Raw genomic sequence first — 17,208 nt, forward strand, 5'->3', positions numbered from 1 at the left:
ATGAGACTTCCCTGGTGGTGCAGTGGTTAAGAATCCACCTGCCGGTGCAGGGGACACAGGTTCGAGCCCTGGTCCGGGAAGATCCCACATGCCGCGGAGCAACTAAGCCTGTGTGCCACAACTACAGAGCCTGCACCTAGAGCCCCTGCTCCACAACAAAGAGAAGCTCCAACAAGGAGAAGCCACCGCAATGAGAAGCCCGCACACTGCAACGAAGAGTAGACCCTGCTCGCTGCAACTAGAGAAAGCCTGCGCACAGCAACAAAGACCCAACACAGCCAAAAAAAATAAAATAAATAAATAAAATAAAATAAAAAGCAAACATGGAGAAATTGACATTTTATATTCTTAAAGCAACGTGAATAAACTTAAGAATTCTTCCTTGTATACCCCGTCATAAAATTGGATTGGTAAAACATTAATGCAGGAGGCCATAACATTTAGGGGAGGACTTGACAAAGTGAGATGACATTAGTTTTAGGTTCCAACTAAAATTTTTGCCCCCCCTCTTTTTTTTTTAATAGACTCTGTACATTTATTGACATCTTCTAAAATCTCTGTAGTGTTGTAGTTTTACAACCAGTTTTGGGGGGTGCCATTGCCATACACTTATGGGTAATACAAATACCTGGTTATTACATAAAAATAACCCATTTCAGACCCAAAGTTTTACTGTCAATTTTGGCAGAACTTACTTTCACTTCTATTTTCCAATTGTTATATTGGGAGGAAATATCCTAGTCAGACACTGGGAAACGTGGGTTCTGGTTGTATCGCACAGCAACACCTGTGTTGTAGTTGAAATTCCAGTAAGTATGTGAAACTACCACAAGGCTGTAAGGCTAATTTGAAGATGTTAGTAAGTGCCTCCATAGCTGTCACATGAGGATCCTTGGGAACAGGTAGAAACCAGAGGACGGCAATCCTTAGATTATTGTAGTTTTTTGTTTGTTTTAAAAAAATTTTTTTTTTGGCTGCGCTTCTCATCTCACAGGATCTTAGTTCCCCACCCAGGGATGAACCCATGCCCCCTGCAGTGGAAGCACAGAGTCCTAACGACTGGACCACCAGGGAAGTCCTGATTGTAGTATTTTTATTATAAGAACTTGTACACTGATACCACCCTTTTCAGTGGTTTGTCTTCTAAGTCTATCTTTTGTGGCTGTCTGTTTTGTTTTGTTTTGAATAAGTAAAGTAAGCTAAAATCGGGCCTACTCTGTAGTAATTCCTTTAAATGTAAATACTAAATACACTTAAGTGGCTGACAGGATGACATGACGGCTGGGATGTAAAAGGAGCCGGGTCATTGATGAGGTGTTAAAGGCAGGGCACTGGCCTTTCCCCCTCAGATGGATGGACCGGTGGACAATGTCTCTATTAAGGAAGTTTCTTGCTGTTGGGTGGCACTGATCCCACGGGACAAGGATCTGGCTGGTCTCTGTGTTATTTGCTGTGTTGATTCAGTGTTGAACTGCTATTGAGAAACAACAGAGGGAAAAGTATTGCATCAGCCTCTAAGAACTTGCACAAGGCTTTATTTCTTCTCTTTTCTATGCCATCTTGCTACTTCCCCAGCTACTTAATGACCTTCAGACTCACCACACGTTCATGTCTCACTCCCTAAGTTGTATACACCATTTCTGCGTATGTGCCACTGGCTAGAATTCAGTCAGTGGCCTCTCCTAGCTTCAAGGGAGAATGGGAAGTTTAGCCTTTCTTTCAGCCAAATAAGAAGATCTACTACTGATAAAGAGGGAGGGCACAGATATCAGGGTGGGCAATGTCTAGAAATCTCTCCCACTCATCCACTAAAATCCACTCATTCTACAAAGTCAAGGACAGGCAACACTTAACTCTGTTAGGTCTTCCTATTTCTTCCCTAACCTCCCTAGGCGGACTCCTAGTCACTCATTCCTCTGAAGTCCCACTTCTACTTCTGCTTGCTTTTTCGCCTTAAGTACAAGATCTATGAAACTTCTCAGAGCTCATTCTAAATTGTAAGTCCTGAGCCATGGACACCTACGGCTCAGCTTCATATGGGGGGCTCCATGTTACTCACTTTGTACTTCTAAGAACTGTACGTTTACTTTTGTGTGCAGAACCTGGGACATATGTGGCAGTTAGCAGCCTGAGACCCTTGGACTTCGAATCTATGCTATTTTCAACATATATTTAAACTACAATATATATTAAGCTAATAAATTTTATGCATAGCCTGAATTATTATACAAGTCAAAATATTTGTTGTTTCTATAAATGACATTTCAGTTTGGTTAAGCTGGTTATCCATACTGATCAGAACCTGTGTTTGGCAGTTGTATATATAGAGCTCCAAGGCTAACGGGGTCTCTGGTTAAAAACAAAAAAACTGGGAGTCACTGTCCTAGGTGCTCAGGAAACATGTTTTAATGAATGTATGAGGAAACTGTTATTTCTTTCACTACATAAAAAATTTCTTTCAAAAAATTAGGCCCATATTCCTTATTGGCAATTCTGAAGTCTGAAAGCTCTTAAAACCAAGTTGTTCCATAAGTTTGGCACAAAACTTATTTTGCAGCAAAACCTGGCTTGAACTGACCTAAGACTCAGTTGTGTCATAACATTCCTCCCAAAATATCTGCTGAGTGCTGGTGTTTTGTTGCTTTTTTTTGTTCTTTGTAACCATGAAAACGTCAAACAGAGTCAAAGATACCCCTCTTGTAACAGTGAGAAGATAAACAGAAGAAAAGAAGCGTCTCTCATTAACAACAGCACAGACAGTGAAGTTATTACAGAAGCTTGATCCTGGTGTCTGTGAGGCATTTTACTGAAGATTATGGAGTAGAATAATTGTTAAATATGACTTAAAGAAACAGAAGTTGTTTAAGATATATAGTGATAATTAACAAAAATTAATAAAAACAAGAAAACGCTGCATAGGACAAAAATGTAAGATCTTGACCATGTTTTGGTTGAGTGGATTCCACAAGAAGGGAACATATATCTAGAATATAGCTAGACTGTGCCATGAAGAATGGAACCTGAAGTTATGTGTGAACATTTATTAGAATTGGCTACAGATATTAAAGAAGCATCATTGTGTAAAATAATCTGAAAATCAAGTGGAAAAAGCTTCTAATGATCAGAAAACATCAGAAAATTATGTGGGTAAATTTGATAAAATCATATCTGGTAAAAACCTTATTCTTGAGCAAATTGACAATGCTGAAGAAACAGCTCTTTCCTAGAGATACATTCCTGGAAAGACATCAACAACTCTGAAGAGTGAGATGCACAGGTCTTGGGTGTGCCACAGCTGCTGCCCACGTTAGACAAAACTGGCAGTGACTGGAAAGAGCAGCATCCAAGAGGTGCAAAAGGTGTACATGCCTTACCTGGGCTGCACTATGCAAACAAAACATAGGTAACCAGAGAAATACAGTAAGTACCCTACACGTGAACCTTCAAGTTTCGAACTTTCAAACCACGTTGTTAGCTCATGTGTCTGGTGTACACTGTCACGTGTGTGCATCCTCTACACGTGGTTATGCTTTTGTGTACTTTACTGTACAGTAATGTATAGAGTACAGTAGTACAGTATCTTTATTTCAAGCCCAGGATGTCCGGAAGCAAGCATAAAATCAGCGGTGATGTAGCTGGTACTGCTAAGAAGTGCCAAGTGATAACGATGGAAACAAAAGTGAAAATAATTGAGAGAATGGAGCGAGACAAAAAGATGGTAGATGTCGCTCATTCTTATAACATGAATCGTTCAACCATCGGCACGATTCTAAAGAACACGGACAAGATCATGGAACATATGAAGTCTGCTGTGCCGATGATGTCGACAATAATATCGAAGCATGGGAAAGTGATGGAGGAGATGGAGAAACTTCTCGGTGTGGATGCAGGATCAGCATCCATGGTCGAGTCCCGCTTAGCTTAATGCTGATTCAAGAGAAAGCTAAAAGCCTTTATGAAGACTTGAAGAAGAAACACAGTGAAGTATCAAAGGGCGCATCTTTTAATGCCAACCATGGCTGGTTTCATCTGTTCAAGGCTAGAGCCAACCTTTACAATGTAAAAGTAAGTGGCGAGGCAGTGAGTGCAGATACAGTAGCTGCCCGGGAATCTCCTGCAACACTTCTAGAAATTCTTGATGAAGGCATGTATTTACCCAAGCAGGTTTTTAATGTGGATGAGACAGGACTGTACTGGACGAGGATGCCAGACCGAAGTTACATCAGGAAGGAGGAAATGTTGATGCCAGGCTATAACTCAGCAAAAGATAGGCTAACTCTGTTGTTTGGTGGCAATGCTTCCGGCGATATGAAGCTGAAGCCTCTTTTAGTTTATCATTCAGAGAACCCAAGAGCCCTTAAAAACATAGCCAAGGGCTCACTTCCTGTTGTGTGGAAGAGTAACCCCAAAGCCTGGGTTACACAGGCCATTTTCCCGGACTGGTTTTTCCACCACTTTATCCCGGAGGTAGAGAAATATTGCTTGAAGAAGGACATCCTATTCAAAACTCTTTTGCTGCTCGACAGTGCTCTGGGACACTCCCCATTCATGGATGACTTTCATCCCAATGTCAAAGTAATGCATCTACCACCGAATACTACGTCGCTCATCCAACCTATGGACCAAGGAGTTATAGAGACTTTCAAGAAATATTATTCACATCACACTTTTCATCAGGCAGTAAAGGCAAGTGATGAATCAGGAAAAACCTTGTGACAATTTTGGAAGGACTATAACATCTACAAGGCCATAAAAAACATTGACATCGCTTGGCGTGAGTTTACAGCCGTCACCATGAATGAGGTTTGGAAGAAACTTTGCCTGCAGTTTGTTCACTATTTTTGTAGATTTGAGAAAGTGGATGAGGAGTCCAAAGAGGTCTTCAGCGACTGAGTGACCCTCAGCGAGAAGCTGGAGCTAGATCTGCAAGAGGACAACTTCACTGAACGCCCTGCTGTGCAAAATGAGGAGCTTACTAATGAAGACCTGATGCAATTGGAGGCCCAGAGAAAGGACGAAGACAGACAAGAGGAAGAAGAAGTAACTGAAGAACCGAGGAGATTCACAACACAGGAAATGGCAAGGGGATTTTCCTTGAGGAGGTACTGTTAGGTTCTGAGGCACGGGACCCAAACGTAGAATGGTACACAAAGGTTGCAGGAGCCATTCAGTATGCAATCCAGTGCTACTGTGTCATTTGTGACGAGAAAAAAAGAGCTACTACCCAGACATCACTGTATCATTTTTTGAAGAGGGTAGATAGAATTGAATCCAGAAAGGAACAAGAACCTGTGCCATAACGTCAGGCGTGAGTGAAAGTGCAACTTGCTCTCCGTCTCTTATTGCCAACGATCTTTAGCTCTACCATCTCCCACCTCCTCTCCCTCCTCCAGTCAGTAACTCTTCTTGCCTGTTCACTTGATGTCAGCCCCTGTATACCAGCTGTTGTACTTTACTACTGTACTTTTCAAGGTACCATACCGTAAGATTAAAAATGTTTTATTTTTTCTGTTTGTTTTTTATGTATTATTTGTGTGAAAAATATTATAAACCTATTACAGTACAGTAGTATATAGCCAATTGTGTTAGTTGGGTACCTAGGCTAACTTTGCTGGACTTACAAATTGGACTTACGAATGGTGCTCTCTGAACGGAGACTTCGTAAGTAGGGGACTTACTGTACTGTGACGGGTCAAGAAGGATTTTACCATGGCAGTGGGCATTCACTGCAGGCAGGCTGCTCAGGAAGGACTGTGAGGTTTTACTCTTCCTAGAGAAGTGTTCCACATGCCCATCCTGAACTTCTTGTGATGCCAATGTGAAATTTTACCCTCCGGGAAGAACAAGTAAAATCACTTAAGAAATAAGACAAAAATTGCCCTAGGTGCTTGCTTGCAGCAGTTAACGAGGGCCTCAGAATCAAAGACTTCCTGGAAAAGTTCAGTCTTCACTATGCCATTAATACAGGCGCTAAGGCTTGGAATTACGGTGATAAATCAATATCAAAAGTGCTTGTCATTGATATGATGCAAAACCACACACTAATCATGAGAAAAATCAGACAAACTCAAATCGAGGGACATTTTACAAAATACCTGACCAGCACACCACAACAGTTTCAAGGTGATAAAAAGGAAAGACTGAGAAACTGCCACAGACTCAAAGAGACCAAGGAGACATGATGATTAAATGCAATGGGGTAACCTGGATTGGATCCTAGAACAGAAGAAAGGTCATTAATGGGAAAACTGGTGAAATCTGATAAAGTGTGGGCATTAAGGAATAGTATGATACCATTGTTAATGTCTTAGTTTAGGCAAATGTGCCATGGTTACTTAACATTAGTGGAAGATGGGCGCAGAGTATATGGGAACTCTGTAGTACCTTTGCAACTTTTCTGAAAATCTAAGATTATTTCAAAATTAAAAGTCTGTGCTTGGACTTTGGTTTACAGTGGTCTTTGAAGCTAAATCCACAGATGAATACTTTGAAGGATTTCATATTACTAATGAGAAGACCACCTTTTGCTAAAAGTTTATCAGCTAAAAGTATAAATTAAGTTGACATCAATGAAACATTCCACGTTGACAATGATGCTTCCATTATGCATGTCTTGAGTGGGGAAATTGCTGAAGTGGTTTTTTTTTTAAGATTTTGTGTGGATGTATTTTTTTTTCTTGTGGTAAAATACACATCATAAAATTTACCATCTTAACCATTTTTAAGTGTACAGTTCAGTGGTATTAAAATACAGTCACACTGTTGTACAACCATTGCCATCATCCATCCCCAAAACTCTTTTCATCCTGTGAAACTTAAACCCTTTTCCTTATATAAACAACTCCCCAGCCTGCCCTCCCCTCAGCCCCTGGCAACCACCATTGCAATTTATGTCCTTATGATTTGGGCTACTCTAAGTACCTCAAATAAGTGGAATCATATAGTATTTGCCTTTTTTGTGACTGGCTTATTTCACTTAGCATAATGTCCTCAAGGTTCATCCATCTTGTAGCATACTGCAGAATTTCCTTTTTTTTAAGGCTGTATATACTACATTTTGCTTATCCATTCATCAGTGACGGACACTTGAGTTGCTTCCATGTTTTAGCTAATGTCAATAGTGCTGCCATGAAAATGGGTGTACAAATATCCCTTCGAGACCCAGTTTTAAATTCTTTTGAGTATTTAGCCAGTAGTGGAATTGCTGGATTATATAGTAATTCTATTTTTAATTTTTTGAGGAACTGCCACGTTCTTTTCCACAATGACTCTACCATTATACATTCCCACCAACAGTGCACAACTCTTCCAGTTTCTCTACATCCTTTCCAACACTTGTTGTTTGTTTGTTTTTTAATCAGTTTAATACACATCAGTGTATACATGTCAATCCCAATCGCCCAATTCATCACACCTCCACCCCCCCGCTGCTTTCCCCACTTGGTGTCGATACGTTTGTTCTCTACATCTGTGTCTCAATTTCTGCCCTGAAAACCAGTTCATCTGTACCATTTTTCTAGGTTCCACATATACGCGTTAATATACGATATTTGTTTTTCTCTTTCTGACTTACTTCACTCTGTATGACAGTCTCTAGATCCATCCACGTCTCAACAAATGACCCAATTTCGTTCCTTTTTATGGCTGAGTAATATTCCATTGTATATATGTACCACGCCTTCTTTATCCATTCGTCTGTCGATGGGCATTTAGGTTGCTTCCATGACCTGGCTATTGTAAACAGTGCTGCTATGAACATTGGGGTGAATGTGTCTTTTTGAATTATGGTTTTCTCTGGGTATATGCCCAGTAGTGGGATTGCTGGGTCATATGGTAATTCCATTTTTAGTTCTTTACGGAACCTCCATACTGTTCTCCATAGTGGCTGTATTAATTTATATTCCCACCAACAGTGCAAGAGGGTTCCCTTTTCTCCACACCCTCTCCAGCATTTGTTGTTTGTAGATTTTCTGATGATGCCCATTCTAACTGGTGTGAGGTGATACCTCATTGTAGTTTCGATTTGCATTTCTCTAATAATTAGTGATGTTGAGTAGCTTTCCATATGCTTCTTGGCCATCTGTATGTCTTCTTTGGAGAAATGTCTATTTAGGTCTTCTGCCCATTTTTGGATTGGGGTGTTTGTTTCTTTAATATTGAGCTGCATGAGCTGTTTATATATTTTGGAGATTAATCCTTTGTCCGTTGATTCATTTGCAAATATTTTCTCCCATTCTGAGGGTTGTCTTTTCGTCTTGTTTATGGTTTCCTTTGCTGTGCAAAAAGCTTTGAAGTTTCATTAGGTCCCATTTGTTTACTTTGGTTTTTATTGCCATTACTCTAGGAGGTGGATCAAAAAAGATCTTGCTGCGATTTATGTCAAAGAGTGTTCTTCCTATGTTTTCCTCTAAGAGTTTTATAGTGTCTGGTCTTACATTTAGGTCTCTAATCCATTTTGAGTTTATTTTTGTGTATGGTGTTAGGGAGTGTTCTAATTTCATTCTTTTACATGTAGCTGTCCAGTTTTCCCAGCACCACTTATTGAAGAGACTATCTTTTCTCCATTGTATATCCTTGCCTCCTTTGTCATAGATTACTTGACCAGAGGTGTGTGGGTTTATTTCTGGGCTTTCTATCTTGTTCCATTGATCTATGTCTCTGTTTTTGTGCCAGTACCATATTGTCTCGATTACTGTAGCTTTGTAGTATAGTCTGAAGTCAGGGAGTCTGATTCCTCCAGCTCCGTTTTTTTTCCCTCAAGACTGCTTTGGCTATTCGGGGTCTTTTGTGTCTCCATACAAATTTTAAGATTTTTTGTTCTAGTTCTGTAAAAAATGCCATTGGTAATTTGATAGGGATTGCACTGAATCTGTAGATTGCTTTGGGTAGTATAGTCATTTTCACAATATTGATTCTTCCAATCCAAGAACATGGTATATCTCTCCATCTGTTGGTATCATCTTTAATTTCTTTCATCAGTGTCTTATAGTTATCTGCATACAGGTCTTTTGTCTATCTAGGTAGGTTTATTCCTAGGTATTTTATTCTTTCTGTTGCAATGGTAAATGGGAATGTTTCCATAATTTCTTTCAGATTTTTCATCATTAGTGTATAGGAATGCAAGCGATTTCTGTGCCTTAATTTTGTATCCTGCAACTTTACCAAATTCATTGATTAGCTCCAGTAGTTTTCTGGTGGCAGTTTTAGGATTCTCTATGTATAGTATCATGTCATCTGCAAACAGTGACAGTTTTACTTCTTCTTTTCCAATTTGTATTTCTTTTTCTTCTCTGATTGCCGTGGCTAGGACTTTCAAAACTATGTTGAATAATAGTGGTGAGAGTGGACATCCTTGTCTTGTTCCTGATCTTAGGGGAAGTGCTTTCAGTTTTTCACCATTGAGAATGATGTTTGCTGTGGGTTTGTCGTCTGTGGCCTTTATTATGTTGAGGTAGGTTCCCTCTATGCCCACTTTCTGGAGAGTTTTTATCATAAATGGGTGCTGAATTTTGTCAAAAGCTTTTTCTGCATCTATTGAGATGATCATATGGTTTTTATTCTTCAGTTTGTTAATATGGTGTATCACATTGATTGATTTGCATATATTGAAGAATCCTTGCATCCCTGGAATAAATCCCACTTGATCATGTTGTATGATCCTTTTAATGTGTTGTTGGATTCTGTTTGCTAGTATTTTGTTGAGGATTTTTGCATCTATATTCATCAGTGATATTGGTCTGTAATTTTCTTTTTTTGTAGTATCTTTGTCTGGTTTTGGTATCAGGGTGATGGCAGCCTCATAGAATGAGTTTGGGCGTGTTCCTTCCGCCACAATTTTTTGGAAGAGTTTGAGAAGGATGGGTGTTAGCTCTTCTCTAAATGTTTGATAGAATTCACCTGTGAAGCCATCTGGTCCTGGACTTTTGTTTGTTGGAAGATTTTTAATCACAATTTCAATTTCATTACTTGTGATTGGTCTGTTCATATTTTCTATTTCTTCCTGGTTCAGTCTTGGAAGGTTATACCTTTCTAAGAATTTGTCCATTTCTTCCAGGTTGTCCATTTTATTGGCATACAGTTGTAGTAGTCTCTTAGGATGCTTTGTATTTCTGCAGTGTCTGTTGTAACTTCTCCTTTCTCATTTCTAATTTTATTGATTTGAGTCCTCTTCCGCTTTTTCTTGATGAGTCTGGCTAATGGTTTATCTATTTTGTTTATCTTCTCAAAGAACCAGTTTTTAGTTTTATTGATCTTTGCTATTGTTTTCTTTGTTTCTATTTCATTATTTCTGCTCTGATCTTTATGATTTCTTTCCTTCTGCTAACCTTGGGTTTTGTTTGTTCTCCTTTCTCTAGTTCCTTTAGGTGTAAGGTTAGATTGATTATTTGAGATTTTTCTTGTTTCTTGAGGTAGGCTTGTATAGCTATAAACTTCCCTCTTAGAACTGCTTTTGCTGCATCCCATAGGTTTTGGATCATCGTGTTTTCATTGTCATTTGTCTCTAGGTATTTTTTTATTTCCTCTTTGATTTCTTCAGTGATCTCTTGGTTATTTAGTAACGTATTGTTTAGCCTCCATCTGTTTGTGTTTACGTTTTTTTCCCTGTAATTCATTTCTAATCTCATAACGTTGCGGCCAGAAAAGATGCTTGATATGATTTCAATTTTCTTCAATTTACTGAGGCTTCATTTGTGACCCAAGATGTGATCTATCCTGGAGAATTTTCCGTGCGCACTTGAGAAGACACTGTAATCTGCTGTTTTTGGATGGAATGTCCTGTAAATATCAATTAAATCTATCTGGTCTATTGTGTCATTTAACGCTTCTGTTTCCTTATTTATTTTCATTTTGGATGATCTGTCCATTGGTGTAAGTGAGGTGTTACAAGTCCCCCACTATTATTGTGTTACTGTCAATTTCCTGTTTTAAAGCTGTTAGCAGTTGCCTTATGTATTGAGGTGCTCCTATGTTGGGTGCATATATATTTATAATTGTTATATCGTCTTCTTGGATTGATCCCTTGATCATTATGTAGTGTCCTTCCTTGTCTCTTGTAACATTCTTTATTTTAAAGTCTATTTTATCTGATATGAGTATTGCTACTCCAGCTTTCTTTTGATTTCCATTTGCATGGAATATCTTTTTCCATCCCCTCACTTTCAGTCTGTATGTGTCACTATGTTTGAAGTGGGTCTCTTGTAGACAGCATATAGATGGGTCGTGTTTTTGTATCCATTCAGCAAGCCTGTGTCTTTTGGTTGGAGCATTTAATCCATTCACATTTAAGGTAATTATCAATATGTATGTTCCTATGACCATTTTCTCAATGGTTTTGGGTTTGTTTTTGTAGGTCCTTTTCTTCTCTTGTGTTTTCCACTTAGAGAAGTTCCTTTAGCATTTGTTGTAGAGCTGGTTTGGTGGTGCTGAATTCTCTTAGCTTTTGCTTGTCTGTAAAGCTTTTGATTTCTCCATTGAATCTGAATGAGATCCTTGCCAGGTAGAGTAATCTTGGTTGTAGGTTCTTCCCTTTCATCACTTTAAGTGTATCATGCCACTCCCTTCTGGCTTGTAGAGTTTCTGCTGAGAAATCAGCTGTTAACCTTATGGGAGTTCCCTTGTATGTTATTTGTCGTTTTTCCCTTGTTGCTTTCAATAATTTTTCTTTGTCTTTAATTTTTGCCAGTTTGATTACTATGTGTCTTGGCGTGTTTCTCCTTGGGTTTATCGTGTATGGGACTCTCTGCGCTTCCTGGACTTGGGTGGCTATTTCCTTTCCCATGTTAGGGAGGTTTTCGATTATAATCTCTTCAAATATTTTCTCTGGTCCTTTCTCTCTCTCTTCTCCTTCTGGGACCCCTATAATGCGAATGTTGTTGCGTTTAATGTTGTCCCAGAGGTCTCTTAGGCTGTCCTCATTTCTTTTCATTCTTTTTTCTTTATTCTGTTCCGCAGCAGTGAATTCCACCATTCTGTCTTCCAGGCCACTTATCCGTTCTTCAGCCTCAGTTGTTCTGCTATCGATTCCTTCTAGTGTAGTTTTCATTTCAGTTATTGTATTGTTCATCTCTGTTTTTTCTTTAATTCTTCTAGGTCTTTGTTAAACATTTCTTGCATCTTCTCGATCTTTGCCTCCATTCTTTTTCCGAGGTCCTGGATCATCTTCACTATCATTATTCTGAATTGTTTTTCTGGAAGGTTGCATATCTCCACTTCATTTAGTTGTTTTTCTGGGGTTTTATCTTGTTCCTTCATCTGGTACATAGCCCTCTGCCTTTTCATCTTGTCTATCTTTCTGTGAATGTCGTTGTTTGGTTTTTTTTGATAGCAGCTATCCTCATGGGTGTGTGAAATGGTTTTAAATATAGCTAATCATGAGGATAACAGTGATGATGGAGACGAATTTGTAAACACAGGTGGTAAAAAAATCCCTACATGAGATGGTGAAAATGTGTGATCAGTCAGTGGCTAGCTTTGAACCATGCACATTTATCAATGAACACGAGCTTATGGTGGTTTTCATAATTTAGCAGGGACTGCTTAGATGGAAACCTAAATTAATGAAGCATTTGACCCAGGAAAAAGTGCTTAAAATGGCCCTTAGTCCTGCTCCTGCAATCACAGGTGCCCCTCCAGCTGCTGCTGGTGACAGGCACTGAGGTTCCTCTAAGATGCTCAAGCAACCAGAGGAGATGGATGTTCACGGTTTGTGTATGGCCCAGCACATTTAGCTGAAATCGAACCTGCATAAATTTAAAGATTTATAAAATGTTTTCTTAGAAATAACATTACTAGAATATTTATATTCTGTATTTATCCCACTATTTCATTTAGTGGTTTGTTATTTAAATAAACTATACACTATTTGTTCTAATAAATACTTCACTACAGAAATATTAATATGTTTGACTGACTATCGTGTGCTGCCTCAGACCCTGCTAGGGCTACTACATTACATACTACTTCTCAAGAAGTCTGAAAAATTCTGAATTCCAAAACTCACCAGGCCCCAGGGATTTTGGATTATAGATTGTGGACCTTCTTTTAGTCAAAAAGCAAATAATGCACTTGTGAGACATCATTCCATTGTTCCAGGTTAAAATCCTTTTTGAACAATTTCTAACATCTGCCACACTTGGCTGTCCAGATTTCTAACTATAGGCATCTACTCTATCTTTCCCTCATAGGATAAAGACCTCTGTTATATTCTGGCACTAATACAAAAAGAAAACTCACTTTTTACACAATGAAACTGAAAAGTTTAATCATCTTTGGTGGTAATACTTCTAGACTGCATCATACTCTAATTAGGGGCCTTTACAAGATTATATGAAGCATGAATTAATTTCTCCCTAATAATCCAGCATCATCATTATTAAGATCAGTTATTAATTGTGAAAACAGGGCCTGGCCCCAGACCATCCGGCTTCCTGAGTACTTGTGTTTGCATTTTAGTCTACCATGCACCCCTGGGCTCGGACCCTCCTGGCTGCTCTCTGGGTAACTGCCATAGCATTATCACTGGAAAAGCTTGTTTGGGTTACCTAAAATAAGAATAAATGATCCAGCAGGAGCTTGAACTTCAGACATCTGTTTTGGCTATTCAGAGGTCCTCTTCCCTCCTCCCTACTTTGCAACTGGATTACTAATAACTGAGGTACCAGGTAAATAGCCCCGGAGGGTCAAGGCACCATTGTACATTATTCTTCGTCTCTATAAGGATTAAGGGGGCAAATAGGTCACTAAATCACCCCTTTGGTAGGCCAATGCCACACTGTGCACATCAGGGTAACACACACTGGTAGCAGCGCCAACACATTTTGCATGTGTTTTAATATTCTACTCCAAATTGCTTGCGTGGAGGGAAAAAGAAACTAACATTTATAGATGGATTCCAATGTGCTACATGCTTTGTATACTTTACTTCCTTTAATCAAACACAGTGATGTAGATATTATTTCCCTTTTACAGATGAGGACTGAGGTTAAGTACTTCACCAAACCTCTCACAACTATTAAGTGACAGAAAATAGATTATAACCCATCTATCTCTCAAACCCACTCTCTCAAAATTTTTTCACTTTATTAAAAAAAAAAATCACAAAATCAATGCATGCTCGTTATAACAAGACAAACAACACAGATATGTTGATGTCTGTTTCCCAATCCCAATTCTACCCTCGAGGCATACATTTTATTAGCTGTGACCAGGGATCGAACCCGGGCCTCCACAGTGAAAGTGCCGAATCCCTAACCATTAGGCCACTAGGGAACTCCCTGACTCACTATTTTTTGACTTTACTACAGTTCAAAAGCGACACGCAGTCAGTGAAACTGTACTCGAATTTTGAATTTTGATCTCTTCCCAGGTTAGCGATATGTGGTCTGATACTCTCGAGATGCTGGGCAGTGGCAGCAAACCGCAGCTCCCAGTCAGCCACACCATCACAAGGGGAAACAGCCAATACTCTGACAACCATTCTGTACCCTGACAACTATTCTGATGCTCACTTTCAATAAAGTATTCAATAAATGACATGAGATATTCAACATTTTATTATAAAATAGGCTTTGTGTTCAAAGATTTTGCCCAACTCTAGGCTAACAGAAGTGTTCTGAGCACGTTTAAGGTAGGCAAGGCTAAGCTATGAAGTTCGGAAGGTTAGGTGTATTAAATGCATTTTCAACTTACAATGGGTTTATTGAGATGTAACCCCATCATAAGTCCTGGAAGATCTGTAATCACGTATACACACATATGAAGATTTTCTTGCTTTTTCCAAAAGTAAGATAATTCCATGAATGTTACTCTGTGACTTTATTACTATATGATATACTCTGTATTACAGATAAACCATAATTTATTCAACGTTTCCTGACAGAAATTCAAGGGGTTTTTAGGTTTTTGCAATTACAAACAGAGCTTTAGTAAACTTTCTTGAACATATAACCTTACAAACTGGAACCTTGATTTCCACAGGCTAAATGAACAAAAATGACAGTACTGAATGTAATCTCTGTATTTTTTAATAGATAGCTGGCCTCATTCCCAAAAGGTACAGCAATTCATATTTACAGCAGCAACATATGAGCGCTCGTTTTCTCACCCTCTTGCCAGCACAAAATATCAATCTCGCTACTTTTTGCCTATTTGATGGTCAAAAGGGTATTTCATTACACTTCTTTGATTACTGGTAAAATTTAGATTTGTGCTCCTCTGTTATCAGATTTGACTCATAAAAAAACTGTGACGTGCAAAGCCAAACAATGGAATCTATCTTCTCTAAGGCCTGGTAGCTATTCCTACAAGACAGGGGCAAGATTCTGTTGGATTCTGTGCAAAGCGCACCCTCAGGTAGCCAGCAGGGTCTATACCCAGGGCATCATAGAAAGAAAGGAAAACAAAACTGGACTCTGAGGTGTAGACAGTTCAAAAACAATAAATAAATGAAGAGGTCAGTGGCATTATTTTTATTAACTTTCAAACTTGGAAACCTTTATCAAAACCAGGTCTTATAGGGGAAGGAGTAGGGAACCTTGAAGACTGGATGCCTCTTTTACAACCCTCGCCCCTCACCTGCTAGGTAAATAAGAAAGAGGAAAAAGAAATGACAGAAAGGGGGAGAGAGAAAAACCCTGTTTCCTTCAGCGAGGGCCAGGCTCCTGTCAGAAAGGGCCCGGCGTCCGGGGCCTCTGATGCAGGAAAGCAGAGGGGAGCTTGGTCTCCCACAAGCTCAGTCCACAATCTCCAACTGACAATGAGATCTGAGGACAAGCCAGAAGCAGTCAGTGGAAGAGCCAGCTTCGGCGTAATGACTTCTCAAACCGGAGGTGTGCCTTTAGACACGTCATAGAAATTCTCCAAACCTTCTTTTCCTATTTTGAAAAATGAGAGAGGGGTTTGGAATTTGTGATGCGTAAGGCCACTTCCACCTCTAAGACTCTATAATTCCAATGATACAATGTTGACAGTGTTCTAATAATTCCACCTCATCTTCAATTGGTATCCATGAAAAAGTTGAAAGATCATGCAATTTGGAGTCAAGTCTAGGGTTCAAGTCCCAATCTGCCAACTATGTAACCTTAGACAAGCCCCGTAATTCCTCTGGGCCTTTTTCCTCATCTATAAAACTGACAAAATAAATCTCATAGCGTTGTTGTAAGATTCAAGTGAGGGGATATTTGTGAGGGTACTTATAAACTGTAGAGGTTAAAACAAACATAGCAGAACATTCTTACTAAGTCTGAGCCCTTTCCACACTACCCAGACAGGGGTCCATACGACATTGTTCTGGATTCCCACTGTAACTTAAAGGGAAACTTTCACAATGTCCGGAGCCCTTGATTTCCTGCAAATGAAGGAGGAGGATGTACTCAAATTTCTTGCAGCAGGAACCCACTTAGGTGGCACCAACCTAGACTTCCAAATGGAACAGTACATCTACAAAAGGAAAAGTGATGGCGTCTACAACATAAATCTGAAGAGAACCTGGGAGAAGCTTCTGCTGGCAGCTCGTGCCACTGTTACCATTGAAAACCCAGCTGATGTCAGTGTCGTATCCTCTAGGAATACTGGCCAGTGAGCTGTGCTGAAGTTTGCTGCTGTCACTGGAGCCCCTCCTATTGCTGGTTGCTTCTCTCCTGGAGTCTTCACTAACCAGATCCAGGAAGCCTTCCGGGAGCCAAGACTTCCGGTGGTTACTGATCCCAGGGCTGACCACCAGCCTCTCACAGAGGCCTCTTACGCTAACCTGCCTACCTTTGCTCTGTGTAACACAGACTCTCCTCTGTGTTATGTGGACATTGCTATCCCATGCAACAAGGGAACTCACTCAGGGGGTCTGATGTAGTGGACGCTCGCCGGGGAAGTTCTGTGCATGCGTGGCACCATCTCCCGCGAACACCCATGGGAGGTCATACCTGATCTCTGCTTCTACGGAGATCCTGAAGAGATTGAAAAGGAAGAGCAAGCGGCAGCTGGGAAGGCTGTGACCATGGAGGAATTTCAGGGTGAATGGACCGCTCCAGCTTCTGAGTTCACTGCTACGCAACCTGAGGGGGCAGACTGGTCCGAGGTGTGCAGGTGCTCCCTGTGCCTATTCAGTAGTCCCTCACTGAGGACTGGAGTGCTCAGCCTGCCACTGAAGACTGGTCTGCAGCTCCCAGTGCTCAGGCCACTGAATGGGTAGGAACAACCACTGAGTGGTCTTAA

At 39.9% G+C, this 17,208-nt stretch overlaps 1 pseudogene; it reads left to right on the forward strand.

The window, feature by feature from the left end:
- The first annotated feature begins 16,324 nt into the window (after nt 1–16,324).
- On the forward strand, nt 16,325–17,208 carry LOC118883463 (annotated as a pseudogene).

This window comes from Balaenoptera musculus, chromosome 17, assembly GCF_009873245.2.
Source record: "Balaenoptera musculus isolate JJ_BM4_2016_0621 chromosome 17, mBalMus1.pri.v3, whole genome shotgun sequence".
Taxonomy (NCBI): domain Eukaryota; kingdom Metazoa; phylum Chordata; class Mammalia; order Artiodactyla; family Balaenopteridae; genus Balaenoptera; species Balaenoptera musculus.